The sequence below is a fragment of the Geotrypetes seraphini genome, chromosome 3, assembly GCF_902459505.1.
Source record: "Geotrypetes seraphini chromosome 3, aGeoSer1.1, whole genome shotgun sequence".
NCBI lineage: Eukaryota > Metazoa > Chordata > Amphibia > Gymnophiona > Dermophiidae > Geotrypetes > Geotrypetes seraphini.
Genome location: NC_047086.1, coordinates 180,884,513 through 180,902,569, shown reverse-complemented (window position 1 = coordinate 180,902,569; position 18,057 = coordinate 180,884,513). Strand labels below are relative to the sequence as shown.

The 18,057-nt window shown below is 42.6% G+C and overlaps 1 protein-coding gene across 6 annotated transcripts in view; it reads left to right on the top strand.

Annotated features, from left to right (window-relative positions):
- Positions 1 to 290: 290 nt before the first annotated feature.
- Positions 291 to 18,057, top strand: part of NOX3 (NADPH oxidase 3) — a 119,939-nt gene continuing 102,172 nt past the window's right edge. For all 6 annotated transcript variants that reach the window (XM_033938502.1, XM_033938501.1, XM_033938500.1 and 3 more), the window contains exon 1: positions 291 to 444. The gene's annotated coding sequence lies outside the window, so the exon portion shown is untranslated. The remainder of the gene's footprint in view (positions 445 to 18,057) is intronic.

Here is an 18,057-nt window from a genome sequence, read left to right as displayed (position 1 = left end):
TAAGTGTGACAGGGAAGCTCCTGTCCCAGTGAAAACTACTGCTAAAACTCCCCAGAATGCAGCACAGGGCTCTGTAAAACCCGGCATGGAGCCAGGACAGCTGGTTCAGCCAAAAGAATGCAAGAAAAGGCAGGTCCCAGCACAGCTCAAGAGCCAGATGGGGAGGACTCTGAAAACCACTAATTTCCCCTATCACTCCTTTCCCCAAGTCAGAGAGAAACCTGACACCAATTTGCAAAGGGGTGGAGTCGGACCCTGGAGTTTGCAAGCACAGAAGCCTCAAAGGCAAAGTGAGTTAGAGTGGAAGGGAGAGGACACAGCTGGCCCTGATTACAGAGGCCAAACGAATCATGGAGTTGCCAGCTCTCACAAGTTACCTAAGCCCCAGCAGGACCGTGGTGCAGGAAGCCAGCTCATAAGGAGAGGCAGGACAACACTCGGGAGGTACAGTGACTGGCAGCTTAAACCCCAGGGAGAAGGGCTGGAAAATGATCCCCATGGAAATGCTGCAGAGGTTTTGGCAGACATGCAGAGAGGGGGATGGAATGTAAAGCCTGGAATGAATGTGGAAATGGAAAGCCAGGGTTCCCAAGAGTGTGAGTGGGAAATGTACAGTGACCCTGGGGGTAATGTGTTTGGGGAGGACATGGATCTGGAAGAGTATAGTGTGTGAGGGTCCAGTATTGTCCTGTGGGAAAAGTTTCTGCTCCGTTTAAACCTGAACTGAAGCAGGGCTGGGGCAGCCCTACCTAATTGAGTGAAATTGCTACAGTAAATAGCACAGTGTTCAGACTCCCCAGGAGCAGGAGATAAAGCAGATAAGGGTCACTTCGGGTGGGCCTGGAGACCTCAAACTAAATGGGAGTCGTGGCCCTCACAGCCTGGCAGGCAGGGCTGTGGATGTTCCTTGGGAGAACAGCAGAAGCAAAGTTAAGTTTGTTTATATTGGGACTGTGAAGTAGCTGAAACGTGAGAAAGCGGGCACGGGACGTGCTCAGCTGTAAAGCAAGGAACTGTGGTCAGGAGAGACTGATAAACCCCAAAGAGGATATGAGACAGTGAAGGTACTGAACTACTGGGGCAATTTTGAGTTTTGGAATTTTGGTTATTGTGGTGAAAATGGGCTATCCAGTCCCTGAGTTAAGGCCCATATGACTCTCCTGGACTGAACTGTATGAGAATACGGGAAGCGCCTAGGCGCATCTAAGAAGCCAAGTTTGAATGGGTTTTTTTTCTTATTTTTATTTGGGACACTAATAAACCTGATGCTGTTTTCCAGAAATCCGGTATCCGGGTTTTCCTTCACTTAACCATATAAAAGGCGTACAAAATTCTTACTTGTGGTCTGAGCAGGGCTTTCCCTCATACTTGGAAACTGGCCCGGCCACATAAGCAAAATCACATACATTACAACATTGGTTCTTAGCCAACTCGATTACTGTAATATTGTGCATCTTGCTGGAGACCATAAAAACCTTCAAAGATTGCGTATAATACAGAACGCAGCAGTTCAATTGATCTGAAGAAGTATGATCATGCTACCTTTTTCTATCATCAATTGTATGGGTTGCCGGTTGAGGCGCGGATTAAGTTTAAGCTTGGATGTATTGTTTCAAGGTACTGGCAGACCTCATCTAAGAATATCTCGTGGAATCTTTTATCATTACTAATTCTAAACATTCTAGGAAATCTCATGCGTTATTCTCTTTTCCATCTGCTAAGGGTTGTAAATCAAAAAATTTCAAGAGCATCTGTTGTCTTTTTAAGCGGCTTTATGGGCTAAATATCTGAATTACTTATTTACATCCCCTAATTCTTACTAATGGCCTCTTTTACAAAACCGCGCTAGCAGCTGCCGCGCGGCAACAGCCTCGAAGCCCTTTAAATCTCTATGGGCTTCGGGCCGTTAGTGCAGCGCAGCCGCAAGCTCGGCTTTGTAAAAGAGGCTGTAAGAGTTTTGACATGCTTTAAACACACATCTTTTTATTGAATCTTTTGGAAATTAGATATCTTGTTGTATTCATTTGTATTCTCTGTCTTTTGTGAACCACATAGAACTTAGCGGTATTTGTGCTAAAGAAGTGAGTTTTTATGTTATGTTTTATGTCCCGATGCAGATTTGTTTTAAAAGCATCTAAGGACCCAAAAGATACCTAAACTAACCAGATGAGCACTGAAGGGATGAAAGCATGGCCCCCCTCCGTACACTTCCCCAGTGGTCATTGACCCCCCCTCCCACTCCCAAAGATGTAACAGAAACAGTAGGAGAGAGTGCGGCACAGTGGTTAAAGATACAACCTTACCACCCTAAGGTTTTGGATTTGAATCCATGCTGCTCCTTGTGACCCTGGGCAAGTCACTTAATCCCCCCATTGCCCCAGGTACATTAGATAGATGGTGAGCCCTCAGGACAGACAGGGAAAAATGCTTGAGTATCTGAATAAATTCATGTAAACCATTCTAAGCTCCCCTGGGGAGAACAGTACAGACAACTAAGAACATAACAATTTGCCTCCACTGGGTCAGACCAGAGGTCCATCCCGCCCAGCGGTCCGCTCCCACGGCGGCCCCTCAGGCCTATCACCTGTGCAGTGGTCCCTGACTATTCCTATAACCTAGCTCAACTCCTATTGTACCCCTCAATCCCTTTATCCTCTAGGAACCTATCTAAACCTTCTTTGAAGCCCTGTAACGTGCTCTGGCCTATCACGGCCTCCGGAAGCGCGTACCATGTGTCCACCACCCTCTGGGTAAAAAAGAACTTTCTAGCGTTTGTTCTAAACCTGTCCACTTTTAATTTATCCGAGTGCTCCCTTGTACTTGTGAATAAATAGTTTGCCAAGTTTTAGCCTCTGATAACCTGAGCTGGTATTGTGACATCATAATGCTTCGTTCTGCCAATGCCTAACAGCCAACCTCATCATTGATGTCACAATGGTTTCATTGTCCTATTCTTGGCTCACTTTTACTACACTTTGATTTCTAGAATGGCACAGTGTAGAGAATGACACAGTGGCTTTTACCCGCGGCTAGCCATGGTTAGCCGCGGGTAACCCATCAAAACGGTGGGAAAAAATGGTCGCCACAGGTAAGGGGAGAAGGCCATTCACCAATCCTTGGAGCGGTGAATGGCCTTCTATCCATAGTTAAGGCCAGGAACGTGCGCAGTCACTGATTGCGCAGTCCAGCAGCCCCTCCCGCTGTCTGTCCGGGAATTTCTCTCCTTCCCTTCCCCTTACCTTCAGGCGATTTTTAATTTTCATTCTACAACCAGTCAGAGCCTTGAAGTTGCATGTGGCTGCCGGAAAGTCCTTCTCGGATGCAACTTCTACTTTCCGGTTGCGTCAGAATAGCACTTTCCAGCAGCCACATGCAGCTACGGCTGCTTGTAGAAAGAAAATTAAAATTGCCTGAAGGTAAGGGGAAGGAAGGGAGGGAGGGAAATGCATGGACCGCAGCAAGCGGAAGGGAGGGGGCTTCTGGACAGCATGAAGGGTGCAGGAGGGAGGGGGTGTGGGGAGGAACAGACACTGAAGGGAAATGGGAAAGAGAGAGTGGGGAGAAGATGGAAATGGGGAAGAAAGAGTGGAGGGAAGATGCTGAAGGGAAATAGGGAAGAGAGAGTGGGGAGAAGACGCTGAAGGGAAATGGGGAAGAGAGAGAGGAGAGAAGACGCTGAAGGGAAATGGGGAAGAGAGAGAGGAGAAGATGCTGAAGGAAACTGATGGAAGGAGGGGATAAAGAAAAATAGGCACATGCTGGATTGGGGAGACAGATAACAGATCTGAGGGGAGGAAAGGAGGAGAGAAATGCTACAAACCACCTTGGGGAGGGAAGAAAAGATAGAAGGGAAGAAGACAGAGATGCCAGACAATGGGGGGAGCGGAGGGAAGAAGGTGGGTGCCAGACCAAAGGGGGAGTGGAGGGAGAGATGGAAAGCACAGTAACAGAACATATGGAAGAGGCAGAGAAAAGGCAGACAGTGGATGGAAGAAATTGGATGAGGAAAGCAGAAACCAGACAACAAAGGTAAAAAAAAATTCTATTTATTTTTTTTTTGCTTTAGGATAAAGTAGTATATTAGTTGTGTTGATAAACATTTATAAACAAAGCCCTGCCAGCTGAAGATCTCTTTTTCTCTAGTTCAGCAGCCAAATCTTTGATTTATAAAATGACAATTGTACAGAATATTTTTTCTTTTTATACTTTAATTAAATAAGTTCAGTATAAAACTATTCGAGGCTGATGTGGATGGGATCACATGGTTTGCGGGGACCAAGCTCATGGGGACGTGGATGAGCTCACAGGGACAGGATGGAGATGGGGACAAATTTTTCCCTGTGTCATTCTCTAGCACAATGGTTAAAGCTATAGCCTAAATAGCTGAGGTTGTGAGTTCAAATCCACACTGCTCCTTGTGACCCTGGGCAAGTCATTTAATCTGCCCATTGTCCCAGGTATATTAGATAGATTGTGAGTCCCCAGGACAGACAGGGAAAAATGCTTGAGTACTTAAATAAATTCATATAAACCATTCTGAGCTCCCTTAGAAAAATAAATAAATTGTGTGCTCATTTGTGTTTTTGTGCTTTTTTTCTCATGGGATAACAAATACAATATTCAGTTGTCCCACTCACATACCTTTTGGTCCATTCTTCTATGTGATGCAGCCAAGAGTGAATTGATCCTGAGTGGATTAGTTGAATTGCTCTAACCAGGACTGCTGTTAGAACCGGGAGATGGGACCCCAAAGCCTATATGCAGGCAGTGCATCCTTCAGCTTGCGGCAGGCTTGAGGGGCTTTCTAAGGCATGGTTACCATCTCCCAGCGTTGAACCTAGCTCCCAAAAGATGTTTCTATACATCACCTTCAGGCTTCAATTTTGCTTTCTTTCTGAATCTCTCTGCCTGTTTTTTCACACAGTGCATGGGGGCTAGGTTCTTCATCCCTTCTGTGTGTGATCATGCCAAATTTGACCCAGACTTCCAGTTGTAGTTTTTGAAGATCTTTAAAAAAAAAACCAACCCGCATCTTACTGCTTCCAGTAAACTTCATGGAATATTCTGTCTGCTTTCACAAGTTTTAATCACTTCCCATGGGGGCCATCCCTTCCCTATAAATGAAGTACAACTAATTAGCATCCCAGTTAAGCAGCTGGAGACCCCATTGAAAGGCACTGCATTAAATTGGTTCCCTGAGAGGTATCCCCATTAATTGGGTATTCCAATTAATTGTGTCCTGATTAAGTAGCATATACTATATAAATAGAGGGTTAGACTGTCAGTAAACTTTAATTCAACATTACATGGTATTGGAGCACAGCATGGTTAGAATTTGGTATCTAATTTCAGTGAATTAGGTCCATCACAAAAATGACACACACACAAATGACACAAAAAGGAAACTGTCAGATTCCTTTTCAGGTGAATTAAATGGAACCTTCCAAAGATGACCTAATCTCTAGGAAGCTATAATGGAAGTTCATATGAGTACTGTCTGGCCATATAGCGCACTAAAAAAGAGATCCACATTTTCCTCCATAATGTAGTAATTTAATAAAGCTGTCAGATCTTTCCTTCATTGCCACAGGAATGAAGAAACTAAATAAGAAAAAAGATATCATACAGATCATTTTACAGTATTTACACTGGTTTCTAAACTGAGGTCAACATAAAAATGAAATTTGTTTTGTAACTATTAATATAAAGTAAATAGTGTGTGTTCGTAAATATTTTAAACAGGGGCAGATTGACAGGAATCTGGGCCCCTGGGCAATAAGGCTTCTGCCCCCCCCATACTTGTTTCTGTAGCTCCTTCCTAAGGAAGTCCCTGATTGGCTCAGATGCTTCAGGCCCCTCCCGCATGAAGAGAGGAGGAGCAGGAGGTGTTTTCAGTACCTCCTGCTCCCAACTATAAGGTACAGGGCACGAAGGCCTGAAGGGGGAGAGGGCCTCTGGTGGCAGGAGGGAGTGGGCATCCCTCCTGCTTTTTTTATGCATGGGGGAGGGTAGGGGGAGGTCTTTCCTGACAGGAGGAAGTGGGCATCCCTCCTGCCATTTATTTTAGGGTGGGGCACCGTGTTTGTCCGGAGGGGGGGGCGCACGATTGTCAGGGGTCATTGGGCTGTTGGTAGCAGTGGGGGATTTTTTTTCTTTTTTTATGTGGGAAAATTTCTGTGCCATTGAAAAAAAAAAGAAAAAAAACACAATAGGCAGACCTGTCGGCAACACAGTTACCGACAGGTCTACAGCAATTGGATTTTAGGATCAGTAAAACCTGATGCTAAATAGCCAAGCAATGTAAGTGAATCAATCGCTTGGCTATTTTGCATGGGGTTTTACTAATTTGCATGGCCGGATCGTAAAATGGACGATCGAGGGGAAAAACACGCAGTGGGGCCATTTAGTGAGTCGGGTTAGTTAGCAGCGATTGTTGCTACACCTGTGATAACAGGTTTAGTGAAGATCATTGACTGTAGTGGATCTAGCTCTTAGTGATTTAAATGGTCAAAGTTACCTGTTCAAATGATCTAGATTTAGTTTAAAAAAACAAACCCCCCACAAGGTTGGCACTGCCACTGAACTGCAAATATTTGTTGTTCATGTATCTTTTCTTTCAAGATTGAATTAGCATGTTGCAAGCATCTGAATCTTTCCATAACTTAATCACATTAAAAAAATGGTTTTAAAACATGCACTACAGGACAAAAGACAACTGGACAAATGAAAGAAACTAAGGTGACAAGAAATCCACAGTAAATGTTTTCTATTTAGACATAAAGAAGGCCTTCCACGATGAAAACCTACTTAGCAATCTGCAAACACAGTTATTAGGAATTAGTTCAACGGATCTAACAACATTTAGCTAAATGTGAGTAGTATGCAAACATGTGCATTGAACTGAATATTAAGGAGTAAATTGATTTGCTGGTTGGAACAGCTGAAAATAGCAATTTTCAATCATTGACTAAATAGTGTCCCTAGATAATAGACCCTGTTATGTCCACAAAGGTTTTAATGAAAAATAAGTAAACATGTTCCCGTAAAACAGTATCTTTATACCATCCTTATTGTGCAAGATATCTTATATAACATTACACTTCCAGCTTCTAATCCACTGCACTATTACGATGGAAAAGGCAGGGGGAGAAGAAAAGGAAGCATGGCTACAATACTTTTTTCTTGTGCACTGAGAAAAGAATGAAGACCAGAAGCGAAATTGTAAGGCTGAAAAGTGCTGAGGATCAATATGAGGAGAGTGTTAAGGAAAAGGCAAAATTGCCGAAGAAATACATTTTTATTCAGAGTTCACGGAAGAAAATCCTGAAGAAGGACTGTAAATGGCTGGTACATATGGGTGTGGAATAGATACTCCCTCCTTCTCTCCTTGTTCATGTTTCCATGATTATTTTCTGAAGATGCGATGTTGTATTCATTGGACCTGTTGATGGAGAAGATGCCAGTGAACTATTCTAAAGGAAGCTGGCCTTTTGGGATGTGCTGCCTGTCTACACATAAGATAAATGACTTTACTTTCTTGTGGCTTGTTGAAGATTACTGATATTGGACACAAGAAGAAATGCTGTGATTGTCTTGGATATCATTCAACCGGGGGTGATTTGAAAGCGAGTCCTGTTAGCAGTTTAGATGAGGAAGACTGAAGTTTGAAAAGCCCATGTATTCCTATCGATTGAAGGAATTGTGTACAGCTATTTTGTTATTTTAGAGTGGAGGGTTTTTTTTCCTGACCAATGATTGAGGGGAACATAAAAACATAAGAATTGCTGCTGCTGAGTCAGACCAGTGGTCCATTGTGCCCAGCAGTCCGCTCACTCGGCGGCCCCCAGGTCAAAGACCTGTGCCCTAACCGAGACCAGCCCTACCTGCGTTCGTTCCAGTTCAGCAGGAACTTGTCTAGCCTTGTCTTGAATCCCTGGGGCGCATTTTCCCTTATAACAGACCCTGGAAGAGCATTCCAGTTCTCCATCACTCTCTGGGTGAAAAAGAACTTCCTTACGTTCATACGGAATCTATCCCCTTTTAACTTCAGAGAGTGCCCTCTCGTTCTCTCTACCTCGGAGAGGGTGAGCAACCTGTCTTTATCTACTAAGTCTATTCCCTTCATTATCTTGAATGTGTCAATCACGTCTCATCTCAGTCTCCTCTTTTCAAGGGAGAACAAGCCCACTTCCCTAATCTCTCACTGTACGGCAACTTCTCCAACCCCTTAACCATTTTAGTCTCTCTTCTCTGGACCCTTTTGAGTAGCACCGTGTCAAACAGTGTGCTGTTTGATAAAAGCATTGTGTTGTATTGAGGTCTTTTTTCCTCCACTTTAAAATAACTGCCAGTTCCTTCCTTCAATAGAAGAAAGTGGTCTTCTTTTTTATGGTTGATTTATTACCACTTTATCCTTTAAGTACTTTTCTATTAGAAGTGGAATAGATACCACACCATTCATGGAAGAAAACGTTTATGTACAACTTGCTAAACTGAAAGTGGACAAAGCCATGAGATTGTGTGGGATACATCCCAAAATACTAAGGGAGCTCAGAGAGGTCCTGGGGGGGGGGGGGGGGGTCAACTGAAAGATATGCCTAACAGATCTTTAGAGAGAGAGAAAAAAAAAAAAGAGGTTCAGTAGGATTGAATAAGAGTGACTGGGCCTTCTTCCCAAAAACGTTAACAGTAAAAATGTAAAAATAAAAGCTGGTAAGTCTTATCTCAATGTTCAGAAGGGTAAAAAATAATCTTATTGAACTAGTTTTTGTATAAAATTATCCTTCATAACCCCCCTTTTTTCTGATGATAGTTGTTGTGGGTTGGATAACTTAAGTAATGATCCGTTTGTTTGTTAGATAACTGTATTACCGACAGGTGTGCCTAGTTTTCTTTTCTTTTTTTCTCAATGGCCCAAATATTTTGCATGTGGTACACACGCAAAACATCTGTCCAATTAAAAAAAAAAATTAAAAAGTCCTTCCCCCCCATACCTTTTGCTTGTACCACAATCCTAAAGTGGTCAAATAAGAAATATACTGTATATATATTTTAATTTATTGTAGTTGCCTTAGTTTGAGAAACACCTTACAAACCACATTGTTTAAATTGAGAGAACATGGATTAACTTGAATCTAGAATTTCTCCTAAGATACTTTAGGAAGGTTCCAGAAGAATTTGGGCCTGTGTGTGACTTGGGGCCATAAATATTGTTCTTTGTCTCACTGCTGCCAGCACTTAATCAGTGTTATCCACAAGGATCACCTCCTCCCACACCCCTCAACACCTTTTCTCTCCTTAAACCTTTCACCCATTCACTATTCTTGAGCAGCATTACATACCCTCACCAATGGACAGTAGCTACTTTGAAACAACTCTCCAGAACTGCTCTTTTTAGATGATAGGAACAAAGGGCTAGATTCACAAAGCAAACCGATTGTGTACTGATCGGTTTGCGACCCCAGCCCGATTCACTTACCTGTCTTCCGACCATCCTCCGATCTGCGCATGCAAATGAGGGCATCGGCATGCAAAGTAGGCAGGGACGCAATTCACTAAACAAAACCCTGCAACACCGACTGGGCTGACTGATCAAAAAAAAGCGACTTCTGAGGACCAGTTGCTGAAGCCCTTTGCGACTGCCCTGCCTTCTGCAGCCCTGCTCTCTGCCCTGTCAGCCCCGATCTCCTACTGCCCCGAATGTCTCCTGCAGCCCCGAGCGTGCCTGCCTGCCTGCCCCGAACACGTCTGCCTTCCTGCCCCGAACACGCCTGCCTTCCAGCCCCGAGCCCGAACACCCTGCCTGCCTTCCCCAACTCTCCGTGGTTTTAACCCACGGGCTTAAGCAGGTTAAAACCACGGGCTGCCAAAAGTTTCTCGATCACCTATTTTTTAAAATCTGTGCCGGCCCTGAGGTCCAGCACTTTTCAGGTTCCCTGGCTGTACTCAGTGTAAAAAAATAGAAGGAAAAGAAGGAAAAAAACCCAACTCCGAAGGCCTGGAGGCCCGTACATGCTCAGACCATCTACAGATGGTCTGCATATGCGCGGGGATCACTATAGTGTGATCCGTGCCTGCAGATGGGGGCTTTCCTCCTATCGCCCTCATCTGCATGTTGGAATTTGCTGAATTCATCAGACCTGCCCAGATCGGGCCCGATCGGGCAGGTTAGTGAATCCTGGTCAAAGACAGTCACAGCAGGGGTTTTTTCCTCCCTGAGTGCATTGCCTCCACAGTGCACCTGACTGCAGCAGCCCTAACAAATACAGGAATATGTGTCTCTTGTGCCACAGCATGTGCCTTGAATCATCGCACCAAGCCCCCAAGGATCATATTTTGCTGCTGAAATTATATCCCCCCTTCCTAAAACTTTCACCATTTTCACTCAGTGAAAGCAATCACATAGGAAATAGGAATTTACTGTCTCTTTACAAAAGAAACATATTTTCTCCGTCATGCATGTTCCTCTCTAACTTGACCTATTTTTCTCATTATGGTTCCAAATTAGTCACAGATCCTGCAATTTTTTAAAGTGGGTTTTTTTTTTCTTTCCAATGACCACTTTCTTTCATTAACTGTACTATTTGCTATTGTTCTAAAACAGTGGTCAATTTCATTCACCACAGGGATGAAAGAGATCAGTAGGTTCCTTTGTCAGCGGTATCAAATATGAAAATAAATTACGCAGATATAATCTAAAAAAAAAAAAAAGAATCATAAAATGAAGCTTCTAAATTTTACAACTGGCACAGAGTTGGTAATTGACACAAGTTTTCATATTATACAGCTAATTAGTTTGGGTGATAACAGTTTAGTGTTTTAAGATTATCAAGCGGAAGCAAAAATTAAAACAAAGGATAGACAATGTCCCTAAGACATCTAGCAGTTTTGGTGTTAGTGATAGTGAACATGGGAGAATCTTCCCCTGTGTTGTGTGAGAGTGTGGATAGTAAAGAGCAGTGGATGGAGTTGGAGGAACCTTTGTTTGAGTGTAAGGGGGTGAGGTATAAAAAGGGAGGAAGGAGTTAATTCAAGGCTTTTGGTTAACTTGATTTCCCGCCAAAGCTCTAAGACCAAGGGAGACTCCTAAAGTTTAAATTGTTTGGGGGGAGGGGGGACGGAGGAGAAAGTCTAAATAAGCATTTACAATAGCGCAAACACCTAGGAAAAGATTCTCAAATGTTCATTGTAAAATCCAATGGGCAGCTGTCACGGACGCTACTGTAATGATTAAAAAAAGCCGAGTCATTTTTTTAAAGACATGCATGCAAATGAGGTTCGGGGAGAGTCAGAGAGGGTCGCTAAATTTGCATGTGCTGATTGCTGGTGCTAGCGATCGGCATATGCGCAGAACAAACGCAGAAAAAAACCCAAATCAAAGATCGGCAGGAGGGATGCATGCCCACTCCCTTCCACTGCTGCCATCAAGCAACCCCCACCCCAGCAGTGGGAGAGATGCTCACTCCCTCCCACTGCCATGCAACAATGCCCAACACACACACACAACCCGGCAGCAAGAGAGATGCCCACTCCTTCCCGCCACCATGCAACAACTCCCCACCATCCTCCCTAGCAGCAGGAGAGATGCCAACTCCCTCCTGCTGCAATGCAACAACCCCTGACAGCAGGAGAGATGTCCATTTCCTCCCCCTGCCGTTGTGCCCACGACAACCCCATGCCTTTGATGTCCCCCTTGCCACCTCCACCCCACCCAGAACATACCTTGTTTACAAAGGCTGGCTGGAGGGATGCTTACCCCCTCCAGCCAGCAGGCCCACCTCTTCAAAATGGCATGTGATGTCATTGTGTCACACATGCGTATGCACAGATGCCTTCCTGAAATGGCTCTGAGCAGAACAAGTTGAGGGGTGGGGCTGGGGGCAAGACTGGGGCAGAACGGAGCATGACTTGGGTGGAATGGGGCGGGGTTGGGTGAAACTGGGTGGGCCTGGGGGTGGGGCTATGAGTTTGTATTTTACAATAGTAAAATCTGTTAACCCTATGCATTCAGCTTTGTGTAAAATCTATATGCAGGGGTTTATCCCTTACAACAGTGTAGATTAGGGGTGTCCAAAAGGTCAGTCGCGATCGACCAGTAGATGGCGAAGGCAACAAGAATCGATCGCGGAGCCCATCCCGGGATCCGTGATAGACTCACGTTGCTTTGCGCTCTACCTGCTTCCCAACGCCGTAAACAGGATGCAGAACCTGCCTTCCTCCACTCCCACTCCCCCTCCCCCCCCCATGTCAATTCTGACGTTGGAGAGGAAGTTCTGGGCCAGCCAATCGCTACTTGGCTGGGCTGGACCTTCCTCTCTGACATCAGAATTGACATCGGTGGGGAAGGCTGGTCGGCTCGGTGCTTCTGTGTCCTGCTTACAGCGTCGGGACGCAGGGAGAGCTCAGAACTCGGTAATGGTAGCTTGGGGGCCTGTTCCTCAATGGCAGTGGAGGTGACTTGGGGAAGGGCAGGGAGAAAGTAAGACAAAGAAAGAAAGGGAGCAGGCAGGGAGACAGAAAGAAAGAAAGGGGGCATGGAGAAAGACAGACAGAAAGAAAGAAAGAAGGGGGGGTCTATATTTTGCACTATGGCCTTCTTTTACTAAACTGCAATAGCGGTTTCTAGCACAGGGAGCCTATGAGCATCGAGAGCAGCGCGGGGCATTCAGCGCAGCTCCCTGCACTAAAAACCGCTACTGTGACTTAGTAAAAATGGAGGGTGTATATTTATCTATTTTTGTATAGTTGTTACTGAAGTGACTTTGCATAAAGTCATCTACCTTGACCTCTTTGAAAAAACCCAGAATATAAATGATAACTAACATTTTCTCTGCATACAGTGTGCTTTGTGTTTTTTAAAAAATTTTATTGTTAGTAGGTCATTTTGACTTGGTCATTTTAAAAGTAGCTCACAAGCCCAAAAAGTGTGGGCACCCCTGGTATAGATCTTAGGCAGCATATTACTAAAGAATAGTTTAAGGAAGAGCACTTGCTATCTCCACAGATTCTAGTTTTCTTTTCTCTGTGAGTCCAGAAGGGATGAAGGGAGGTAGGCTAGTCTAAAAATCTATGGGTCTCATAATCAAAGAAAAAAATGTCTAAAAAGTGGTCTAAATGGGTACTTGGATGACCAAAAAACCTGATCGTCCAAGTACCCATAAGCAAAGCTGGTTTTAGACATATCTAAAACCAGCTTAGGCCTTTCCCCTGCCTCTAAATGCATAGAGCGAAAAGAGGCATTTTTAGAGGAGGTGAAAGGGTGGGAGGTGGGCCGACCTAGGCATTTGGCGGCACTTGGTGGTACCACTATCACGACAGAGGAAATGAGCCATCTCTCCTTCCGTGATCGTTGTTGGGGGGAGGGGGTGAATTCTGTAACCGGTGTTGTTTTTGACAGACACTGGTTACAGAATCCAGCTTTTAGGCAAAGGACTGGCTCCTCGTTTGCCTAAAAGGACTGGCTTTGGGCTTTTGGGACTTAGGCTTTTTTTTGGTTTATTATGTATCTTAAGTGTCGTAGTGGTTGTCTGGGCATTTAAACAGCTGACCGTAGAGGCAGGCCATTATCAAAAAAAACCTAATTTTGGATGGTTTTTTTGAGAATGGACATTTTCCCTGCTTCTACTTTCAACATTTAGGGCCTTAGGCCAAAAGGGGACTTAGACAGTTTTTTATATTATGCCCCTCCACGTGTATTGCTAAACAAAGGGAAAATGAAATATTCTGCTCGTAGCATTCATACTGCTGCATCTAGCAATTTTTTTCCTTTCCTGTAGTTTTGCTCAATATATAAACTGCTATCTTTTTTGCAGACTTTTCAGTTTCTACAAATTTTTTCCTTGGCACAAAATCTGTGGGCAAACGTGCACATATAACCAGCTCCAATGAGCATAAGAGTCAATACAACTATTGCAAACAATGAAAAAAGTGATTGCACAGTCCCAGCAGCATGCTCTTATCACAGTAGGACTATATTTTATTTTCAAGTATTCTTCGTTTATTTGTGTTTTTAAATCTGCACATCACACCTATACTAAATATTCATTTTGGCAAGACACAAAGCTGCTGAGTAAGATTCCTGCAAATCATCGATGCTTTTTCATAAGACCAACATGCATAATTTAAATCTGCCTACAATTAGCCCATCTACTGCATATATCTGTTATTTCTTTGTATCTGAAGTTTCTGGTAATCCGTTCAAGGTGATATTTAATACATAAAAGGCTGTAGGACCAACAGCTAATATAATGCAGGACATAAATATGTTATAGATTTGATTCACTGAAGTTAATTTTGCACTATGGAAAGCAAACAATAGAGAAAAAAGCAAACCCTAGTAGCTATTGCAAATGCAGAGAATCAGAAGATTTTTGGCAAGAAAGAAAATAGTCATCGCTTGTCAAAATAGAATATTCAAAGCATGGAGGGGAACGCTGCAAATCCTCCACAAACACTTGTGACCCCCCCCCCAGCTAAGAATAAACATAAACATAAATTGATTTATAGACCGCATAACCAGAGAGTTCTATATGGTTCACAAAAGATTAATCAAATAAACATAACGGAAATGGAAAATCAAAAAAGATTCTAATTACCTAAGAACTTTAAGGGCTAGATTCACTAACAATAGCGACTCAATCTCTGTTGGCCGGTTTTCTGACTGATTTTCCAAAAGCAATTGATTCACTATTAAGTTTGCATGCAAATGATTTGCACAGAGGTTTAAATCATTTGCATGCAAATCCACTAACTCAATCACTCAGGGCTCCTTTTACTAATGCTGCATGCACTAAACGCTTATGCCTCCATAGAGCTTGTGTTAGTATTTTCCGTTTAGCATGGGGTTTGCGTGCACTAATCTTCAGGGCGTGCTAAAAACGCTAGCGCACCTTAGTAAAAGGAGCCCTCAGTGACCAATTGACACAATACAGAGCCCTAACAGTAGTGACAAGGGAAGCAACCTCTTGTCACTGCTGTCAGGGCGTCTGGGTTTTTTTTTTAAAATGGAACAGATGTTCTGCGCTCCATCTGTCCCATTAAAAAAGCCCCCCCCCCCCATGCTAGCACTCCTGAGCCACCGTCCCCCCAAACCCCAAAAAGATGGCAGGAGGGATGCTCACTCCCTCCTGTCATGAAGGACCTCCCCCTGAAGAAAAAGGACAGAGGGATGCCCACTCCCTCCTGCCCCCAAAGGCGCCCACCTGCTCCCCGAAAAAAATGTCAGGAGGGATGCCTACTCCCTCCTGCCCCGAAGGCACCCACCCACTCTCTGAAAAAAACAGCAGAAGAGATGCCCACTCCCTCCTGCCCACAAATACTTCCACCCTCCCCTGAAAAAAATAACTTTAGGATATCTTTTCCTGAGCTCATGTCCACGTGAATCCATCTTCCCATAGGACCTGCAGTAATGGCTCCAAATATAGCTGAGCATTTTTTATGTACTAGGATAGCCACCCCAGCCTTTTTCCCCACAGCAGGAGCAAAAAACTATGTTTAACCCACCTCCCTTACAACTTTTTCGATTCACTGGCGGATAGGTGGGTTTCCTGTATAAAATATACATCTGCCCCCTGCTGGTTTAAAAAGTTGAGTGTTTTTTTTCCTCTTAATGGGATGGTTAAGTTCAAGTTCAAGTTTCAAGTTCAAGTTTACCTTTATTTGATGAATCGCTTATCACAGTACCTAAGCGATGTACAATTAAAAACCATCAGGGTGTGGTAATACATTTAGTTTCTAATAATCAATTAAAAGACAGACATACATTTAGTTTATAAAAATCACTTAAAAAAAAAAAAAAAAAAAACGACAAAGATTGACGAACATGAAGGGGTGGGAAGAAAGGGAAGAAGTTACAATTTTGTTATTTATAAAGGTTTAAACATTCAAGGGTAGAGCACATTAGGTAGACATGGGTTGAGATGGAATAGAAGAGAATGGAAAACTTAAAAAGACTATGTTTTATAGATCAAATGCGTCCTGAAATAAATATGTTTTTAAAATTTTCTTAAACGCAACAAGGTCTTTTTCAGTAAAAATATTTTTAACCAATTAGTACATGCTGATTACCGCAGGATTACCACAGGAGTCCTTACCATGTCCTAAATAGGAGGTGGTAAATGTTCCATTAATTTTTGTAGGTAACAGCACTTGAACAAAATTGAAATTAATAGAAGCATGGGAAAATACTCACATAAGGGCATACTAAGGCCAGTCCTTACCACAACTTAGTAAAAAGAACCCCTAATTTCTTGATGAAAGCAGAAAGTACTTTTTGTTATAGGCAGCATCATGATTTTTATCTAAGAGCTACTACACTGTATTCTAAAGGCAGTTAGCAAGGGATATTTGTTTGAGTTGTATATGTTGAAAGTTAATTTTATTAAATAAATTGTTGCTTTTTTATACACTTCAGAAGGCATGCAATCAAAACATTCTTTATGTAGCATCACCATAATAATGATTCATTTTGTTTTTGGTGTGATTTAACCAGTTTGGCAGCACAATGAAATTAGTGCACATTGTATATGTATTAATTCAATTATATTTTATGATAATGTATTAATTATTCTAATGGTTTTTCTATTATATGTAGTTTCACTTGGCAAACCTACAATACTGCCATAGTGCATTTATTATTGATGAATATATTGCAAATAGTGGTAAGACTTTTTACTTGTATTCTTTTAATAAAGCATGTTTTTATTCAACAGTCATGCTGAGGAATTATGCCTTGTGAAATATTACGATTGTTTTTTTAGACTGTTGAGTAGTTGAGTAAATATATATGATGTTTAAAGTTCCACCATAAAGCAAATATCTTTTATTACATGAACCATATACTGTATATATATATATATATATGTATATATATACACATTAGTCAGTCCAGCTATAATTTTGGGGTATAGAGTAGGCTGGCGAAAACAGAATACCAATTAAGATGCCTGAACCTCTGATTTTTTAAAATTGTTCTATGGGGGCTTATTTTCAAAATAAAAAAATATCCAAAAAATGGCATAATATGGCATTTGGATGTTTTTCTTGCTAAAACGTCCAAATCACTATTTCCCAAACCCTAATTTAGACGTATTAGTAAGCTGTTTGTCCCCAGTTCATCTAAATTCCAATGGGAGCACAGAGGTTTAAATGTGTGTTCTGGGTGAGCTTAGGACTTGGACATTTTGCAGCAAAAATCAAACATTTAACAGAACGACCAGGGCACCATTTAGACATATGGGGCTAGACCTGTTTTGAAAATGAATGAGGGCAAATAAGGCACCCAAACTGACCAGATGACCTGGGAGAAATTAAATTATTTTAAGGATTTTTGTTTCTTAATATCCTAAGCTTTGTGTTAATAATTGTTATGAGCAATTTGTCTAATTTGTTTCTCCTGCTTTATTGTATGTTATTACACAAAATCTCAATAAAAATTTTGGAACTAAAAAAAAAACATAACCCCCCTTACTCCCTAGTGGTCACAGACCCCCCTCCCACCACTCAAAGATTTAAAACATACCAGCTTATATTACAGCTTCAGAGGGTCACACACACACACAGCTCAGCAGATCAGAGAGGCACTCTAGGGGGTACTGCAGTGAATGTCACATTAAAAATCTCAGGTACACATGTCACTATAATCTGCTTATATTGTATGGAGAGCCTTCCAAAACCCACTCAAAACCTACTGTACCTATATAAAGATGAAACTTTCAGACATAAGGGCTATTGTTGTGGTGTACTGGTGCATACAGTAAGTTTTGGGTGGGATTTGGACAGCTCACTATACAATTTAAACAGGTTATGGTGACGTTTACCTGGAACTTTTAATGTGAGGTTTACTGCAGAACCCCCTTGAGTGCCCCTCTGCTCTGCTGCGCTGTCTCTATGGGACAAGTGTGCTTGCTAAGAATGCTGGCTGCCTGTATGTCCCAATGGCTTTTTTTGTGTGGTTTTTCTTTTGGATGGGGTGTTTTTTGGTTGTTTTTTTAAATGGTCCAAAAAAATATGGAGGCACTAAAGGCAAACACAACTAGAAATGGTCATTTTTTTTAAATA